This window comes from Benincasa hispida, chromosome 1 (genome assembly GCF_027475165.1).
Source record: "Benincasa hispida cultivar pf3 chromosome 1, pf3_genome.v1.1, whole genome shotgun sequence".
In the NCBI taxonomy this organism is placed as follows: Eukaryota; Viridiplantae; Streptophyta; class Magnoliopsida; order Cucurbitales; family Cucurbitaceae; genus Benincasa; species Benincasa hispida.
Genome location: NC_143478.1, coordinates 101,571,990 through 101,587,292, shown reverse-complemented (window position 1 = coordinate 101,587,292; position 15,303 = coordinate 101,571,990). Strand labels below are relative to the sequence as shown.

Genomic DNA, 15,303 nt, shown 5'->3' with positions numbered 1-15,303 from the left:
ACAAATTTAATCCATTTGTTTATTTAGTTTTTAAACTAATAAAATATAAATTTGATATTTGGATTTTTAATTTTTCTTTCATATATGGTTCTATTAAACATAAATGAAAAGTTTAGAGTTCTATTAGATACAAACTTTAAATTTATATAGAATAGAATAATTGATTTTTAAAATCTTTGAATTTTCAGAAACTTATCAGACATAAAATTGAAAGTCGAATGACATATTTAGATTTGAAATTCAAAGTTTGAGCTAAATAAATACCAATCTTAGAATTTGAAGACTAAAATTATAATTTAACAAAATATTAGTGAGGTTTGAGATGGTTAGAAGGACAAAAAGTAATGTATTTCTCAATTTTTTCATAGACTTTGTGATCAGAAAATGATTCTAATTCATATAGTTTGGTAGTTCAAAGTTGGAGATTTGATTTCATCCCATCATGACATAGGTAAAAAAAAAGTTAATTTACTTAAAAACATTTTTGTTTCAAAAGTTATTTTTAACTAAAGTTGTCCATAAATTTTGATGATGATATTTATTTAGTTTTTAAATTACAGTCAATATTTTAAGTAAAGTTAAAATAAAAAAGAAAAAAATTAAATAGAAAATTTCATATTCGAGATCAAATATTTAAAACATAAAAGGTCTAAGTATAACTTCATAACTAGAAGAATGTTCAAAACTCTACACCTATTATTGTCTAAAAAAACTCTACGACTACTCCATAATAATTGACATACTCTTCATTCTTTGAGATCAGAAGTTCAATCGTCATTCTCGCAATTGTTATACTGAAACAACTCCATTGTTGGTCACATTTTTAATTTGGAGATAGGCATTATTATTATTATTATTATATTTAATACAATAAGAGTAATATAGACAACAAATTCATTAATCTTCCAAATACTTTATGCCTTAATTTTTTCCTTTGGACTAAAGTTGTTCATTTAAGCTTTGGACTGGAATCCTACTCTAAACGAGGTAGGCAATCTCTAATTATTTAGGAAATAAGGGAGGAAGTGGAGAGAATATTCTTCCTATTGGGTAAATGGGGATGGAGACGGGATTATATATTCCCTTCCCATTTCATATATATATATATATATATACCTAAAAAAGTTGAGATTATAATATATAGTTGGAATATTCTGACTTTAATCTATAGAAAGAATGAAAATTAAACATTTTAAATATATCTATGTCGTGAGAAATTTAACTATTTTTAATAATGATTTAAGTTAATTAATTTTTTTTAAGAAAAAACAAATGGAAAAAAAATTTCAAATAGTAATTCGATCTCGTGAATTTTCTGCACATCTCGATTCTTATAAAAAATTTTGTAGAAACGAAAAATAAAGTGCATATCGAAGATAAAAATAGAAGTCATCCCAACTCCATCCCACCTTCTACATACTCAAGCATGGCTAGACATTATTGCCTTACCCAATTTCGAATTCCGGTTTGGAACCCAATTGTCGAAAAAGCCAAATCAAAATGACGTGTCAGATGGAAAATATTGTGATAATTCTCAAGAGTTATTTAAAAAGAAAAATATGTGGTTGATATACTTTCGAGTCATTTATCAGTTGGACTTTAATTTCCTTGTATTTAGTTTTAATATTTTCCTTTTCTTTTTATTATTATTATTTTTTCTTTATAAAAAGTATGTGGTTGATGATAATCCGATAAGATTAAGAACATGGTCGAAAGAAAGCAAATGTCACAATATTATTAGGATCATTACTCCTATGTCACTGTTCAAAGCTTCTTTATTTTTCTTTATTATTAATAGTATAATTATTCTTTTCTGAAAATTTTTATATAAAATATTCGTGATTTGATTATATTCTGGGTTATCATCATTGGATAATTGACTAACTTTATAATATTCTCTCTTAAAACTTTAATTTAAATTTCAAGCCTTATCACATATGCCATTACTTATTATTATCATCATTATTTTATTACAAGGGTAGATAGACCAATATCATACTTAAACCTTTCAAACAAACCAATATTTCAAGTTAGTTGAGAGTTTATATTCCAACCAAACACCTCATATAAACTCAAATTGTCTATATCCAATTAGTTAGTTTTAATTTAGTTTCATGATCTTAGTTTTAACTATATCTCCCTCTATTTTTACCGATTTTAATTTGATTCTTAGTAGGAGTGTTCATATGACTCGACAATCTGAACAATCAAGATTATCCAACATATTAAGAGATGAGTTGGATTAATTTTGTTCTTGAATTGTGTTCAGTTAAACTTTTTCTATTTTCATCGGATTGGGTTGGGTAGCAGGTTGACTAAAAAAAATATTTGGGTTGACCCAACCCAACCCGAATTATATATATATAGTTTGATTAATTTAGTGATTTTTTTTAGTAATTTCTTTTAAAATTGTTATGATGGTTATCTTTATTTAAAGTTTATAATAAATATCATAAATATTTGGTATTTAATATTTGAATTTTATGAAATTTTAGTTATTAATCACGTGTTGTAGATAAATTTATATATTTTTAATCGAAAAGAAAAAATAAACTATAACTCGACAATCCAACCCAATCCAACCCGAATTTTAAAGGTCGAGTTGGGTTGGGTTGAAGACTTTATTGAAGTCTTTTGGGTTGTCAACCCAATTAATCTAAATTTTCAAGTTAGTCTAAAAAAATACTCTCAACCCAATCCAACCCAACCTAACCCCTAATTCCTAACTCTTTTCAATTATCTTTTACCCTCTAAAAAAACTAACATATTCTTTCTATTTCTAACTAATCTAGCATTCAACCGTAATATAGTGAAGTCAAATGAATACTACTAATCAAATAGAAAATATTACACCATGGCCACAAATGTGTCATAAAAAATAAATGTGATCTTAATAGTGATTATAAGATCAAACCAATTGAAGCTTTCATGGGTTAGCAATTTAAACTTACATGTGGACAAGTCTATATTAGTTATCGTTGTCTTGAGACTTCTTCATATCATTAAGCTAGTTTTATATCCTTTTCTTGAACTAAAGATATCCTACTATTGATTTTTGTTGAAGTTTGTGTCATAAAATCTCATATAATAAATGTATTGTTTTATAATTACTACCTACTAACCTCTGCCTACTAACCCGCTTAATTAAAAAGAGATGTGACATTAGCAAGGAGATGTGACAGCAGTAGTTACCAACCCTACATGACATTAATAAAATCTCATATAATTACAAATCTCATATAATTTTATAAATTATAAAATCTCATAAATTTTATAATTATATCATTATTAAAGAGATGTGACAGCAGTAGTTACCAACCCTCTTGTCGGTACTTACTGCCTACTAACCTGCTTAACGTGACTTAGAACCTTGAAATGCATATATATATCTATATATACACTCAATCATCAACTTAAGACAAATGAAAATTATTAACAGAGTTCTACATTACTCTTCAATAATACAACTATACTTTACATAAGTAGTAAGCCCAACACAATCCACTAGTCCCTACATGACATAATACATGTGTACTGCTTTATACATAACCCTCACTTAGACTTTCTAACATTTTGGTCTTGAGTGGTAGAGCAACATTAGAGTCGTCTTCTGGGGAATGACCGCTACCTGTGGAGAAGACATTTAAACAGCGTGAGCTAGAAGCCCAGTGAGTGACTAACCTTTGAAACATAAAAGACATACATATCAATCATGCTTAACAAAGAGATCATGAACTGAAAAGCGTAGCTGAAAACTGAGAAAATAGTCAAACATGTAATTACATAAAACTTCTCTACCAGAATTTAAGCATAACATAGGCATCATAGACATCAGCTCTGGTAGGCCCTTAGGCCTCAGCTTCCACATTAAATATCTTTACAAGAGAGCGATTCCTCTAGTCTGCTCTTGAGCGTAACCTTACTGAACCTCAACTTGTTTGGGGGAAGGACCCTCCGTAGGGTTGGCAATGGGGCCGGGGGGGGGGGGGGGGAGCGTCCCCCATCCCTGACCCTGCGGGGGTAATTTTTCCCCATCCCTTCCCCCGTTGGGGAAACAGGGTTCCCATGGGGCCCCATTTCCTGTTTCCCCGCGGGGATTCTCCATGAGATTCCTCGTGCAGATTCTCTGTGGGGATTCCCCGCGAGGATTCCCCATTCTTTTTTAATTAAAATTTGATTTTAATTAAATTTTGATTAAATGATGACACGCAGAAATGCATGACATATTTGGCCTTTTACTTAGAATTATGAAGGTTGCTAGGCAGAATATACGTCGATTGTGATAAGAATTCACAAGAATATGAGCTTGCGTTGATCAGCATGTCGAATCTCAGCTAACCCATTATTTTGCGTTAATTATGCGTTCAATGTTCTATTTTTGTAGCCAATGCAGGAAATGAACGAAAACGTGAAAACCGGACCATCACATAGACGACTGCATGTGGAGAAACATTCTATCGCAAGGAAAACGCATCAATCAACACATGGATGTTGTGGTAATTAGCCGTATGCATCCATCGCATGGGATTTGCGGTCGTCAAGCGATTGCAGTCATCTTGTAGAGTTGCTGTGTTAAGCAAATGTGGCCATTGAGTGATTGCGGCTACATGACAACGCATTCTAATGGGATCAATGTAAGGTAGGTGGAATGAACGCATCAATGCATCTACCTTGAGAAAATCCAAAGCTGATGTTGACATTTCACCTACCACGCCGTTAGTGGCAAAGGTTCAGAAAAGGACTAATGCGCTGAACGTCAGACTCAGAGCAATCCAATTAATGCTGTCGGCGACCCAAGCTCTATTTTATAGAAGCCGATGAGCTGAAATTCATTTTATCCAGGGTTTTCGCCTAAGGTTCGCCTATGACGGATCCTTGTGATCCAGACAAACACGTGAGAAGACGGCTGAGAGTTCTTCACCCCCTTCATCCATTCCGAGTGACAACTGGAGCCTTTGACCGGAGTTAGATCTCGAGAGAGTCAGCTCCTCCGCCCATCCATGGCACCATCGGCAGCCTTGACGCACATCCGCTGGAAGTAAATCTTTGCTTCCAGCCGATCATCTTTTTTCCTTTCCTTTCTCATATTGTATTGTATAACATTTTGGAATTAAGAAATCAATACAATCTGTTTTCAATGCATTTCTCTATTCCTTCGACTCTATCTTCACTTCTTGCTTAGCATCTTACTTTCATTACAACATTTAGTGGGATTGCCTAGGTATTGCATACTTAGTCATGTGGATTAGGGATATGAAGCACGTAGTAAACTACCGAGAGGTATACGTTGCACGATTATGTGAGTAATCTTAAGATTACTTACATACTCGCGCAACGCATACCCAAGCAATCCCACTAAGTGTTGCAATGAAAGTAAGATGTTAAGCAAGAAGATGGAGATGGAGTCAAAGGAATAGAGAAATGCATTGAAAACATATTGTATTGATTTCTTAATTCCAAAATGTTATACAATACAATATAAGAAAAGAAAGGAAAAGAGATGACCGGCTGGAAGCAAAGATTTGCTTCCAGCAGATGTGCATCAAGGCTGCCGATGGTGCCATGGATGGGCGGAGAAGCTGACTCTCTCGAGATCTAACTCCAGTCATCACTTGGAATGGATGAAGGAGGTGAAGAACTCTCAGCCGTCTTCTCACACATTTTTCTGGATCGCAAGGATCCGCCATAGGCGAACCTTAGGTGAAAACTTTGGATAAAATGAATTTCAGCTCATCGGCTTCTATTTATAGAGCTTGAGTCACCGACAACATTAATTGGACTGCTTTGAGTCTAACGTTTGGCGTGTTAGTCCTTTTCTGAACCTCTGCCACTAACGACATGGTAGGTGAAATGTCAACATCAGCTTTGGATTTTCTCGAGGTAGATGCGTTGATGCGTTCATTCCACCTACCTTGCGTTGATCCCATTAGAATGCATTGTCACGTAGCCGCAATCACTCAATGGCCGCATTCGCTTAACACCACAACTCTAAATGATGACCGTAATCGCTTGACGAGCGCAACTCCCATGCGATGGACGCATACGGCTAATTACCGCAGCATCCATGCGTTGATCGATGCGTTTTCCTTGCGATGGAGTGTTTCTCCACATGCGGTCATCTATGCGATGGTCTGGTTTCCACGTTTGCGTTCATTTCCTGCATTGGCTACAAAAATAGAACATTGAACGCATAATTAACACAAAATAATGGGTTAGCTAAGATTCGACATGCTGATCGACGCAAGCTCATATTCTTGTGAATTCCTATCATGATCGACACATATTCTGCCTAACAACCTTCATAATTCTAAGTAAAAGACCTAAGATGTCATGCATTTCTGCATGTCATCATTAACCCACAAAAAATCCATTAAATAAGTTTATCGAATTCCTCATTTTTTAATTCAAGTGATTTTATTTGAAATTTGACTAGTGCACAACATCTTATACATTCAAATAAACACAATTTAAAAACTAACAAATCCATTAAATAAGTTTACAACTTAAAATTCAATAAAGTTCAAATAAAGAAGTCAATTAAAGACAAACGTCTTATACATCCAAATAAGTTTACAACTTAAAATTCAATAAAGCTCGTTTTTCTCTCTTCAACGATGACTTCACAATCAAATTTTTCTCCTTTCTTGGCATCATCCCTGTTGGATTTTATATCCTAAAACTCGTAGTTTGTAAATTGATAAACATATTCTGTTTTGTTTTTCGATAAAATTGTTATTGAAATTGTAATCTTGAATCCAATAAACTAAGGTCCTGAGGCTATTTAATGTAGTTTGAACTTTATGTAGTGACATAAATGTGGATCAAGTTCAAATATATAGCCAAAATAGTCTATAGTATAGGGATAAGGTTGGGCGCCTTGTTCTAGGGACACTATGGATGCGGCCCACTTGTAGTTAGTACAAACGATGTGATCCTGAATCGTTCATATAGAGATATGTGAGTGGGGGCATCCTATGTAAAGAGTTTACATAAGACTGAACCATGAAATAGTCACTTTTTACGTTCTAAATGTCGTTTTATGTATAAAACTGACTATTTCGTTAATTGATGACCTAGGTAACTTAATCTTAATCCTGAGCTAACTATGTACTCCTGTTCACTCGGAATTATCCTTAGATCTGCATAGGTGAGGGCAGCTCATTATCGCTGGCCCAATAAGCCTCCCATTTCAGGAGTAAGATCAGGTGGATAGCTGGGAACATAGGGTGTAAGACGAAATTCACTCCTACCCATTATAGGGATAGTAGATAGGTTGTTCCCTTTAGTACTGAATCCAGGTCTTGAACAAGGGGCTCCACCCTCTCCTTGGCCCCAGAGGAGTTCAGTTTATAGGTTGGACCTTAAACCAATTGTTCATTAGAGGATCAGTGGAACTTAAAAAACAAGATGTAGTCTTGGGGGTAAAACGGTTTTTATGACCCAGCTGAGATTACGAAAAACCTGTGAAGGATTAGCTTACTAATCATGGTTATATCATATGGACACAAATATATCTATAGCGAGGGGAGTGCAACTACGGGACTATAGTGGAATGACCCGTGAGTTAACGAATGTTGATTAACTTTGTCTAAAAGAGTTTTAGCCAGCTAATCTCGGATCGTTGGAGCCCATGATCTATAGGTCCATTAGGTTCCTCTACTAGCTCATATGGAATAAACTTAGAACAGTATGATAGAATAATTCGAATTGTTCGAATTAGGTGAAGAGAGAGAAACTGACAAGTATATGTGATATAGTGGTCGATTTTTCAGTTTAGAGATACATCTTTAATATTTAAATGTGATTTAAATATCAAGAATATGAATACATTCATATTCGGAAGCTCGGCAATAATGGAAATGGTCAAAGATGTAAAAAGTCAAAGAGTTGACTTTTGACTTTGAAAAGTCAAACTTTGACCGATCTTATATTCAAATGTGATTTAAATTTAGAGAAAATGAATGTGGATTCATGCTCGGGAGGTCAAAATTAGTCAACAGGGAAAAAATCATAAAAAGTCAAAATGTTGACTTTTTGATCAAAGTTTGACTTTGACAAAATGACTATTTTGCCCTTTGACTAAAGTTAGTGGGAAAATTCAAACTTTTGTTGGATAATTCCACTAACAAAATAGTGGGCTAAGTGTTGGCTTATAGTGGAGACATTAAGCCCACTTAGATAGTGGATTTTAGGTGTTGGATTTTTATGAATTTGTTTCATGTAATTTTGCATGGTCTTTTTCTATAAATATGGGCTTTTCAATTTGGATTAAAATTTTTTGCCACTTTTGCCAAAATAGTTTTCAAAATTGGGCTGAAAAATAAAAACCCAAACCCAACCCAAAATTTATCTCCTATTTTTCATCTCTTTCTCTCTTTTGATTTCTTCATCCATTGGGTCCCACAACCCGCTTCTGAGTCTAGAGGATAGTAGGTCAGCTCTAGTGGTGGTCCGTTCTTGTTCGGGTGGAGATGGAAACGTTTCGGGAGCTTCAAAGGTAATTTCTTCAAAAAACCCTAATTAATTAAGTAGGCTTGCATGCTATTTTCCTTTTAATTAAAAGCAATTAGAGTGTAATTAGATCCTTATTCCGCTGCGTATGTCTCATGTTCCATCATGTGGTATCTAAGATGAAGACAGTTGATGAATAGAAAGTGAGAACAGATAAGGAAAGCGTGTCAATGTCTTGACACGGATCCCGATCGGAGACGATGTGCTTGCCGGCGTGTAGTAGGAATGTAGTGAAGAACTTCCTTCTCAGGCTTGTTTTCCAGGTAGAAGTGATCTTTGCACAGAGCTTCTCTTCGGGAATGGGAATGAATTTCTTGTTCTTGAGACTTCCCTTTCGGTCTTGTCTTGTCTTTCTCCTCAGATTTTCTCTAAGTTGTCTCTTCAGACCAGCCTCCTTTCTTTGAATTTGATGTAGCTATTTATAGACCTTGGCACCTCCTGTGTTAGTAGTCCTGCTCTGAAAAGCTGCTTTTTCCTGCCATGGCTTAGTGGGAATATCCGCTCTGCTCCACATTCAATTTGTCAGATTGTACAACAAAAAAGCTGTACAATTTCAGAAGTCCTTGTGAATGCATCGCTCTTTCATCTTTGATCGATCACCGCATGTGGTGAAATTGCGTTGATCTTGTTATGATTGCCACATGGGGTGCAAATGCGTTGATCGTTTGCATCCATGATTGATCATCGCATGCGCTGCAATTGCATTGTTCTTACTTTGTTCTTGAACGATTGCTGCATGCGGTGATAATGCGTTGTTCTTTCTTTATCCTCGAGTGGTTGTCGCATGCGGTGACTTGTTTCTTGCAAAAAAAAAAAAGAATTGGACATTCCATTTTGCCATCGCAATGGGGTTAGCGGGTGTGCTTACAAGACTTTACAACTTTTGCATTTCTAAGCCAATTTCTATACGGTCGACACAACTTTTTCCTTCTTTTTGCCACATAATCTAAATAAAACGACATAAATAACTTGTATTTCTACAAGTTATCAATGGTCTTTCGATAGTGCCTCATACGGTGCCATTCCTATACTCGAATGGTAATTGTTGTTATACGCAAATTCGATCAATGACAGATGCGTATCCCAACTGCCCTTGAATTGCAATACACATGCTCTCTGCATGTCCTCTAGTGTCTGAATCGTCCGTTCAGACTGACCATTCGTCCGTGGATGGAAAGCTATACTGAAATATAACTTGGTACCCATAGCTTTCTATAAGCTAGGCCAAAACTTCGATGTAAACTGTAACTTAGAAATTGATCTTATGTCACACAACGCATGGATGCATATGATGCAAGGTTCAAGTCCATGTGATATTACTTCTAGATATGCGTTAATTAACAATGTTCTTGTAGTATGCTGTGCATTGTCACAAGTTTCCTTGCGTTGAAACCAAGTATAATTTCACTGCAAGTTTCTCGGTGTGATCCGAGATCGAACACAGGGACTGTTTGAGGTTATTGTGTTATACTTGTGATACATGCGACCAAGGGTTTTCAATTAATAAAAGTTGTTGTGTACAAAAATATAAACATGGGATAAAGTAAAGTAAAGTGGTAAAGATGCGATAATAAAATAAATTGCGTTAAATAAATCTAAGCTAAGATGATACAAGATATAGGTTTCATGATACAAGATACTGAGGTCAAGGCTGGTTGTGAAGATTATGCAAAGATCGTGTAATGCAGTGACAAGTCTTATGTACGAAGCAGAAACAGAAAAGATAATTAATACAAACATCGCAAGTTTCCTAATTGCGCTAAAGATATAAGTACGGTTCCGCTTTTCCCAAGGCGTACACCTCTCGGTGATCGGCCGCGCTCCCATATCTCTGTGGTGAAATAGGGACAAACGTAATGAACGCAAGGTTGCTTCCATCTCTGGAAGTACTTCTCGCTTTAGTTAACGCATTCTTTTAACCTTCTCTCGACAGATCAGAATGACATCTTCACTTCTGCTCTCACAGGTGAATATGCCATCTAGCATGCTTTAGCTAAACATTCTAATTTCTTTAGTACAGAGTAAGTTACTTGTTTAATTCATATTAATTACCAAGGGATTAAGAAGACTTTATGAAGAAAGCGATAAACGGAGGAATGGAAATAGACAGAGAAGGGGATATGAAATCGATCGAGACATTCATTATTTAGCGTTCGATACATGATTTGTGAATGAAGAGATTAAGAAGATGAAATACAGTGATGAATAGAGTTAGAAACAAATACAAATAAACGCCAACTTCTTGGCGCCAATCTGGATGGAGATTTTCTTGCCAATGTGGATGGATCGTGCGGAAGGATGAGTTTCCCTCTCAGGCTTGCTCAACCGGTAGTAGGGATCTGAGGATAGAGCTTCGCGGCGAGAATCTGGCAGAATAGCACTGAGACTCACCTCTCGGCCTTGTCTCTTTTCTTCCCGAATTTCTTCCGATCAGTACTCAGCTCAGCCTCTCTCTTAGTAATTTAGCAGCAATTAGCCCTCGTATCAATTATACCCATATCAAGTATATCTTCTGTGAATTCTATGGGGGTATTTATAGGTGAAAAGCTTTGACTCTTGGGTGTGGACCCAATTTCTTGTTATGGAAATTCTGAAGATGGAGGAATAAATATTCCTTCTATTGTGCAATTAGACCATCAAATCTGCACAACGGTTAGTTGTACACGTGTCACAATCCTCCGCGTTTGCGTTGCTCAGCTGCATCTTTCGATCGGTTGCTTGCATGTAGTGCTGTTTTTATTACCGCATGCGGTTGAAATTCAGCTCTGGATCGACTGTCGCATTGTGCCGTCATTGCATTAATCGTCTCTTCATTGTGGTTTGACAGGCATAATGTGACAGAGATGTGTTGTTCAGTTTCTTGTTGAGCCGTGATCGCAAGCGGTGACTTGGTTTCCTGCAAAACAGAGTAAAAATATCCTCTTCTACCATCTTGTGGGTGTAATTGCAATAATTCATAATTATTGTATTTCTGAGCTAATTTCATACAATCGATGCATATTCCTTATCTTTTGGCCGCAATATCTAGATAAGGCAACATAAATAACTTGTATTTCTACAAGTTATCACACCCCCAAATTTAGATATATGCTTGTCCTCAAGCATATCTTCTACTAAGACAATAATGCTAAATTCCTCTCCTATATTTTTGCGTTGATTGGCTGCTCCGAATGTTACACTTAGGAACATTTCTTAACAGCGCAATTTCCTTCTATCCTTGCTAATTCTGAACAAAGCCCTACTTTATTCTTCTATATAACAAAATTATGCTCAAAGATGCTTTTCTAATTTTGAAAACATAATGTTTATCTTTTCTTTGTCAAAACAACTTGATATGTTTATATGCAGTGGTCAAACTTTACGTTATTTAATAGAGATTGTTGGTCATGATTACACTCTTCGTTTTGGTTTGTTCCCACGGGTGTCATGCGAACATCCAACTACAGTTGTGTGCCAATTTCAACTTTAACTCATGATATTTAGAGGAGTTGTCTCTTACACTCTTTTATTTTCTCTTTTATTGCGTTGTTCTTGGAAACCCACCTTTGTTTTGGCTTGCTCCTACGGGTGTCATACGAACATCCAACTACCAGTAGGCTCCTTTCACAACTAAACTCTTATCAGGTTGGGAATTTTCCCTTGCGCTGACATTGGAGTTTATATATATATATATATTTATGAAAATGGAAAATGAACGCATTTTCTTAATCATCGCATATTCTTGATCTTATCTGCTTAAACCTTCCCCACCCCCAAATTTAAAGATAAGCAAGGTCCTCATTGCATTGTTTGAATAGACTAGATAAACACTTAGAATAAAAATTTCAAAAAGAAGGTTTGAGCAGAACTTTGAAAGATAAAAGGTAAAGTACTGCTAAACTAAGAATTACTAAGTGTTAGTCAGAATTTACAAAGTACGGAAAATGTTTCTAAGTATAAACATATATTACATCATGGCAACACAATGAATAATGTAAAAAGTAAAAGATCAGAACATCGCAAATATTGACAAAGGATGATAAAGAAAAAAGCACAGGCAGAAAGGAGTGAATATGTACTCAATTGTATTGAATATTAACAAAGTATACAAAGAATTAAAAATTAACAGTTATTCAACATTAACCGTTAACCAGCTTCCCCGACAACGGCGCCATATACTTGTAACGCGTTCGGTATGTATGATATTAAATGCTCACAATGATGCAATACTACTACTATTTATGCGTTAATTAGGGATTGCTCAGGTAGTATGCCTGCATTGTCACAAGTTTCCTTACAATGGAACCAAATGTAATTCCACCGCAAGTTTCTCGGTGTGATCCGAGGTCGAACACAGGGAAGTGATTACGATTATTGTGCTATGTTCATGGTATATGCGACCAAGTTTTTAATTTTTTATAAAAGGTGTGTACAGTATGTAAATTGTAGTAAAATAAAGGAAAGCGGTAAAGATGCGATAAGACATAAAAATACAATAAACCTAAGCTAGATGTTACAAGATACAGGCTTTATGTGCAAGATACTAGGATTAAGGCTGGCTATGAATGTTGTGCAAAGACATCATTGTGAGCATTTAATATCATACATACCGAACGCGTTACAAGTATATGGCGCCGTTGTCGGGGAAGCTGGTTAACGGTTAATGTTGAATATTTTCATGTTATGTGCAGGACATATCTCTTTGTACTGACTGTTCAATGCGGAGAGTAGTCTGACGACTTACGAGTACTGGGGGTGGTCTGTAACTCTAAGTGGACCCAAAGATCAAGTATATTCTTTACGCAGAGTTCATCAGGGTTGAATTAACTTTCGAAGAAGTATGGCTGAAGAGAATATGGCTTCTGCTGAAAACTTGAGGGGAGATTTGCCAGTGCAAGATCCTGTTTCTCTTGCCACTGATCCGAACATCCCTATGAGGGAGTATGCAATGCCAGACCTTTACAATTTTCACCAGGAATTTCAAAACCAGTAGTTGAGGGGAATGCAAGCTTTGAGATGAAACCTATCATGCTGCAAATGATTCAGAATGTGGGACAATTCGAAGGATTACCGGGAGAAGACCCACACGCACATTTAACAAACTTCGCAGACATATGTAGCGCATGCTCTCTGCCTGGTGTAACTCAAGAAAGTCTTAAACTATATCTATTCCTGTACACATTGCAGAATGAAGCAAAGAGGTGGGCTCAAGCATTAGAGCCAGGCAAAATTCATGGATGGGGACAGTTGGTTGATAGGTTCATGAATAGATTCTTCCCTCCATCTGTCAATGCAAGGAGGTGAAGAGAGGTGTTGAATTTTGAGCAAAAGAGTTATGAAACCCTGAGCACCGCTTAGGTGCGATTCTGATAGTTAGTAAAGAACTGCCCGCATATTGGGATTCCTGATAGTATCTTGATGGAAACCTTTTACAATGGTCTAGACCCATCAACGTGAGCAGTTGCCGACTCTTCTGCAGAGAGGATTAATGAATAAGTCATATACAGATGCAAAGGGCATTTTGGATCGTATATCACGACATTCTGACGAATGGATTGATAATGGGCTTGAGGTAAGATGTCTGGACCCAGAAAGAGTAGAAAGGGCCGATGTGCCAACAGACACAATGAGCGCACTGGTCGAGCAAATGACCATGATGACATCGCTCTTCCAGACGGTGGCTAATCAGCAGAAAACTTTGTCCCAAGGAGTAGCACAAGTTAACGTGGTGACTCATTTGACCGCTATGGATTGCACTCAATGGGGAGAGGTACATCCAACAGACGTCTACCCATGGGATCAACAACCCGTATATGCTATTTATGATGAATCATGGGGCAACGACCACAACCATGATTGGGGGGATCACCCAATTTTTGGTTTGGATGAGAATCTCATTCACGAAGGCCACAGTTTCTATCAATTTAGTTATCAAAAGGATCGAGGCAACCCTTCGAACTGCAGTCCAAGTGATTCTCAGGGTACACAACCATGCGACCAACTGTTTGCATATGATACCTCTTGCAGTACCTTGTCTCTAGAAATGTCACTGAAGCATTACATTGAAAAGAGTGAGGCAATGAGACAGTCGCAAGCTGACTCTATCAAAGAATTAGAAGACCAAATAGATCAGCTTGCGAGAGAATTAAAGAAGAAAACACCTGGTACATCACAAGGAAGTCTAGGAATATTTGGGCTAAAAGGTAAAGAACAATGTCATTCTGTGACATTGCGGAGCGGCAGAACAACAGCCCCCATTACGCCGAAGGTACCAGATGCGGTAACAGTACCAGCTGATTTAACTATTGATGATGACCAAGTACAAAATAACGAAAGCAACCCTAATTCAGAAGCAAGATTATTTACAAAAAATGACGCTTCTCAAGACTTAAATTCTCAATCAACTTAACCGCCAACCAACAACACACAGCAAGCACAGGACCTCACTAAGCAGCAAAGTGAGCAGGAAACATGCCGGGATCCTCCACCTTTCCCATCCAGGCTGAAGAAAGATGATAGTAAGCAATTTTAGAGGTTCCTGGATGTTCTTCAACAGCTGCATATTAATATTCCCTTAATAGAAGCATTAGAGCAGATGCCGAGCTATGTGAAATTCCTCAAGGACATTCTAGCCAATAAGAGAAAGATCAGAGAAAATGAAACAGTTGCACTAACATACGAGTGTAACGCTTTGTTTCAAAATAATCTCCCTGCTAAAATGAAGGATCCTGGGACTTTTACATTACCTTGTACCATAGGAGAGAAGATGGTCGGGAACGCACTGTGTGATTTGGGGGCGAGCATAAATTTGAT

At 36.5% G+C, this 15,303-nt stretch overlaps 1 long non-coding RNA gene across 1 annotated transcript in view; it reads right to left on the bottom strand.

Moving 5' to 3' along the window:
* Window positions 1–3,429: 3,429 nt before the first annotated feature.
* Window positions 3,430–15,303, bottom strand: part of LOC120070308 (uncharacterized) — a 30,516-nt gene continuing 18,642 nt past the window's right edge. Inside the window, exon 2 of the long non-coding RNA XR_005479851.2 lies at window positions 3,430–3,628. This is a non-coding gene — a long non-coding RNA (uncharacterized LOC120070308). The remainder of the gene's footprint in view (window positions 3,629–15,303) is intronic.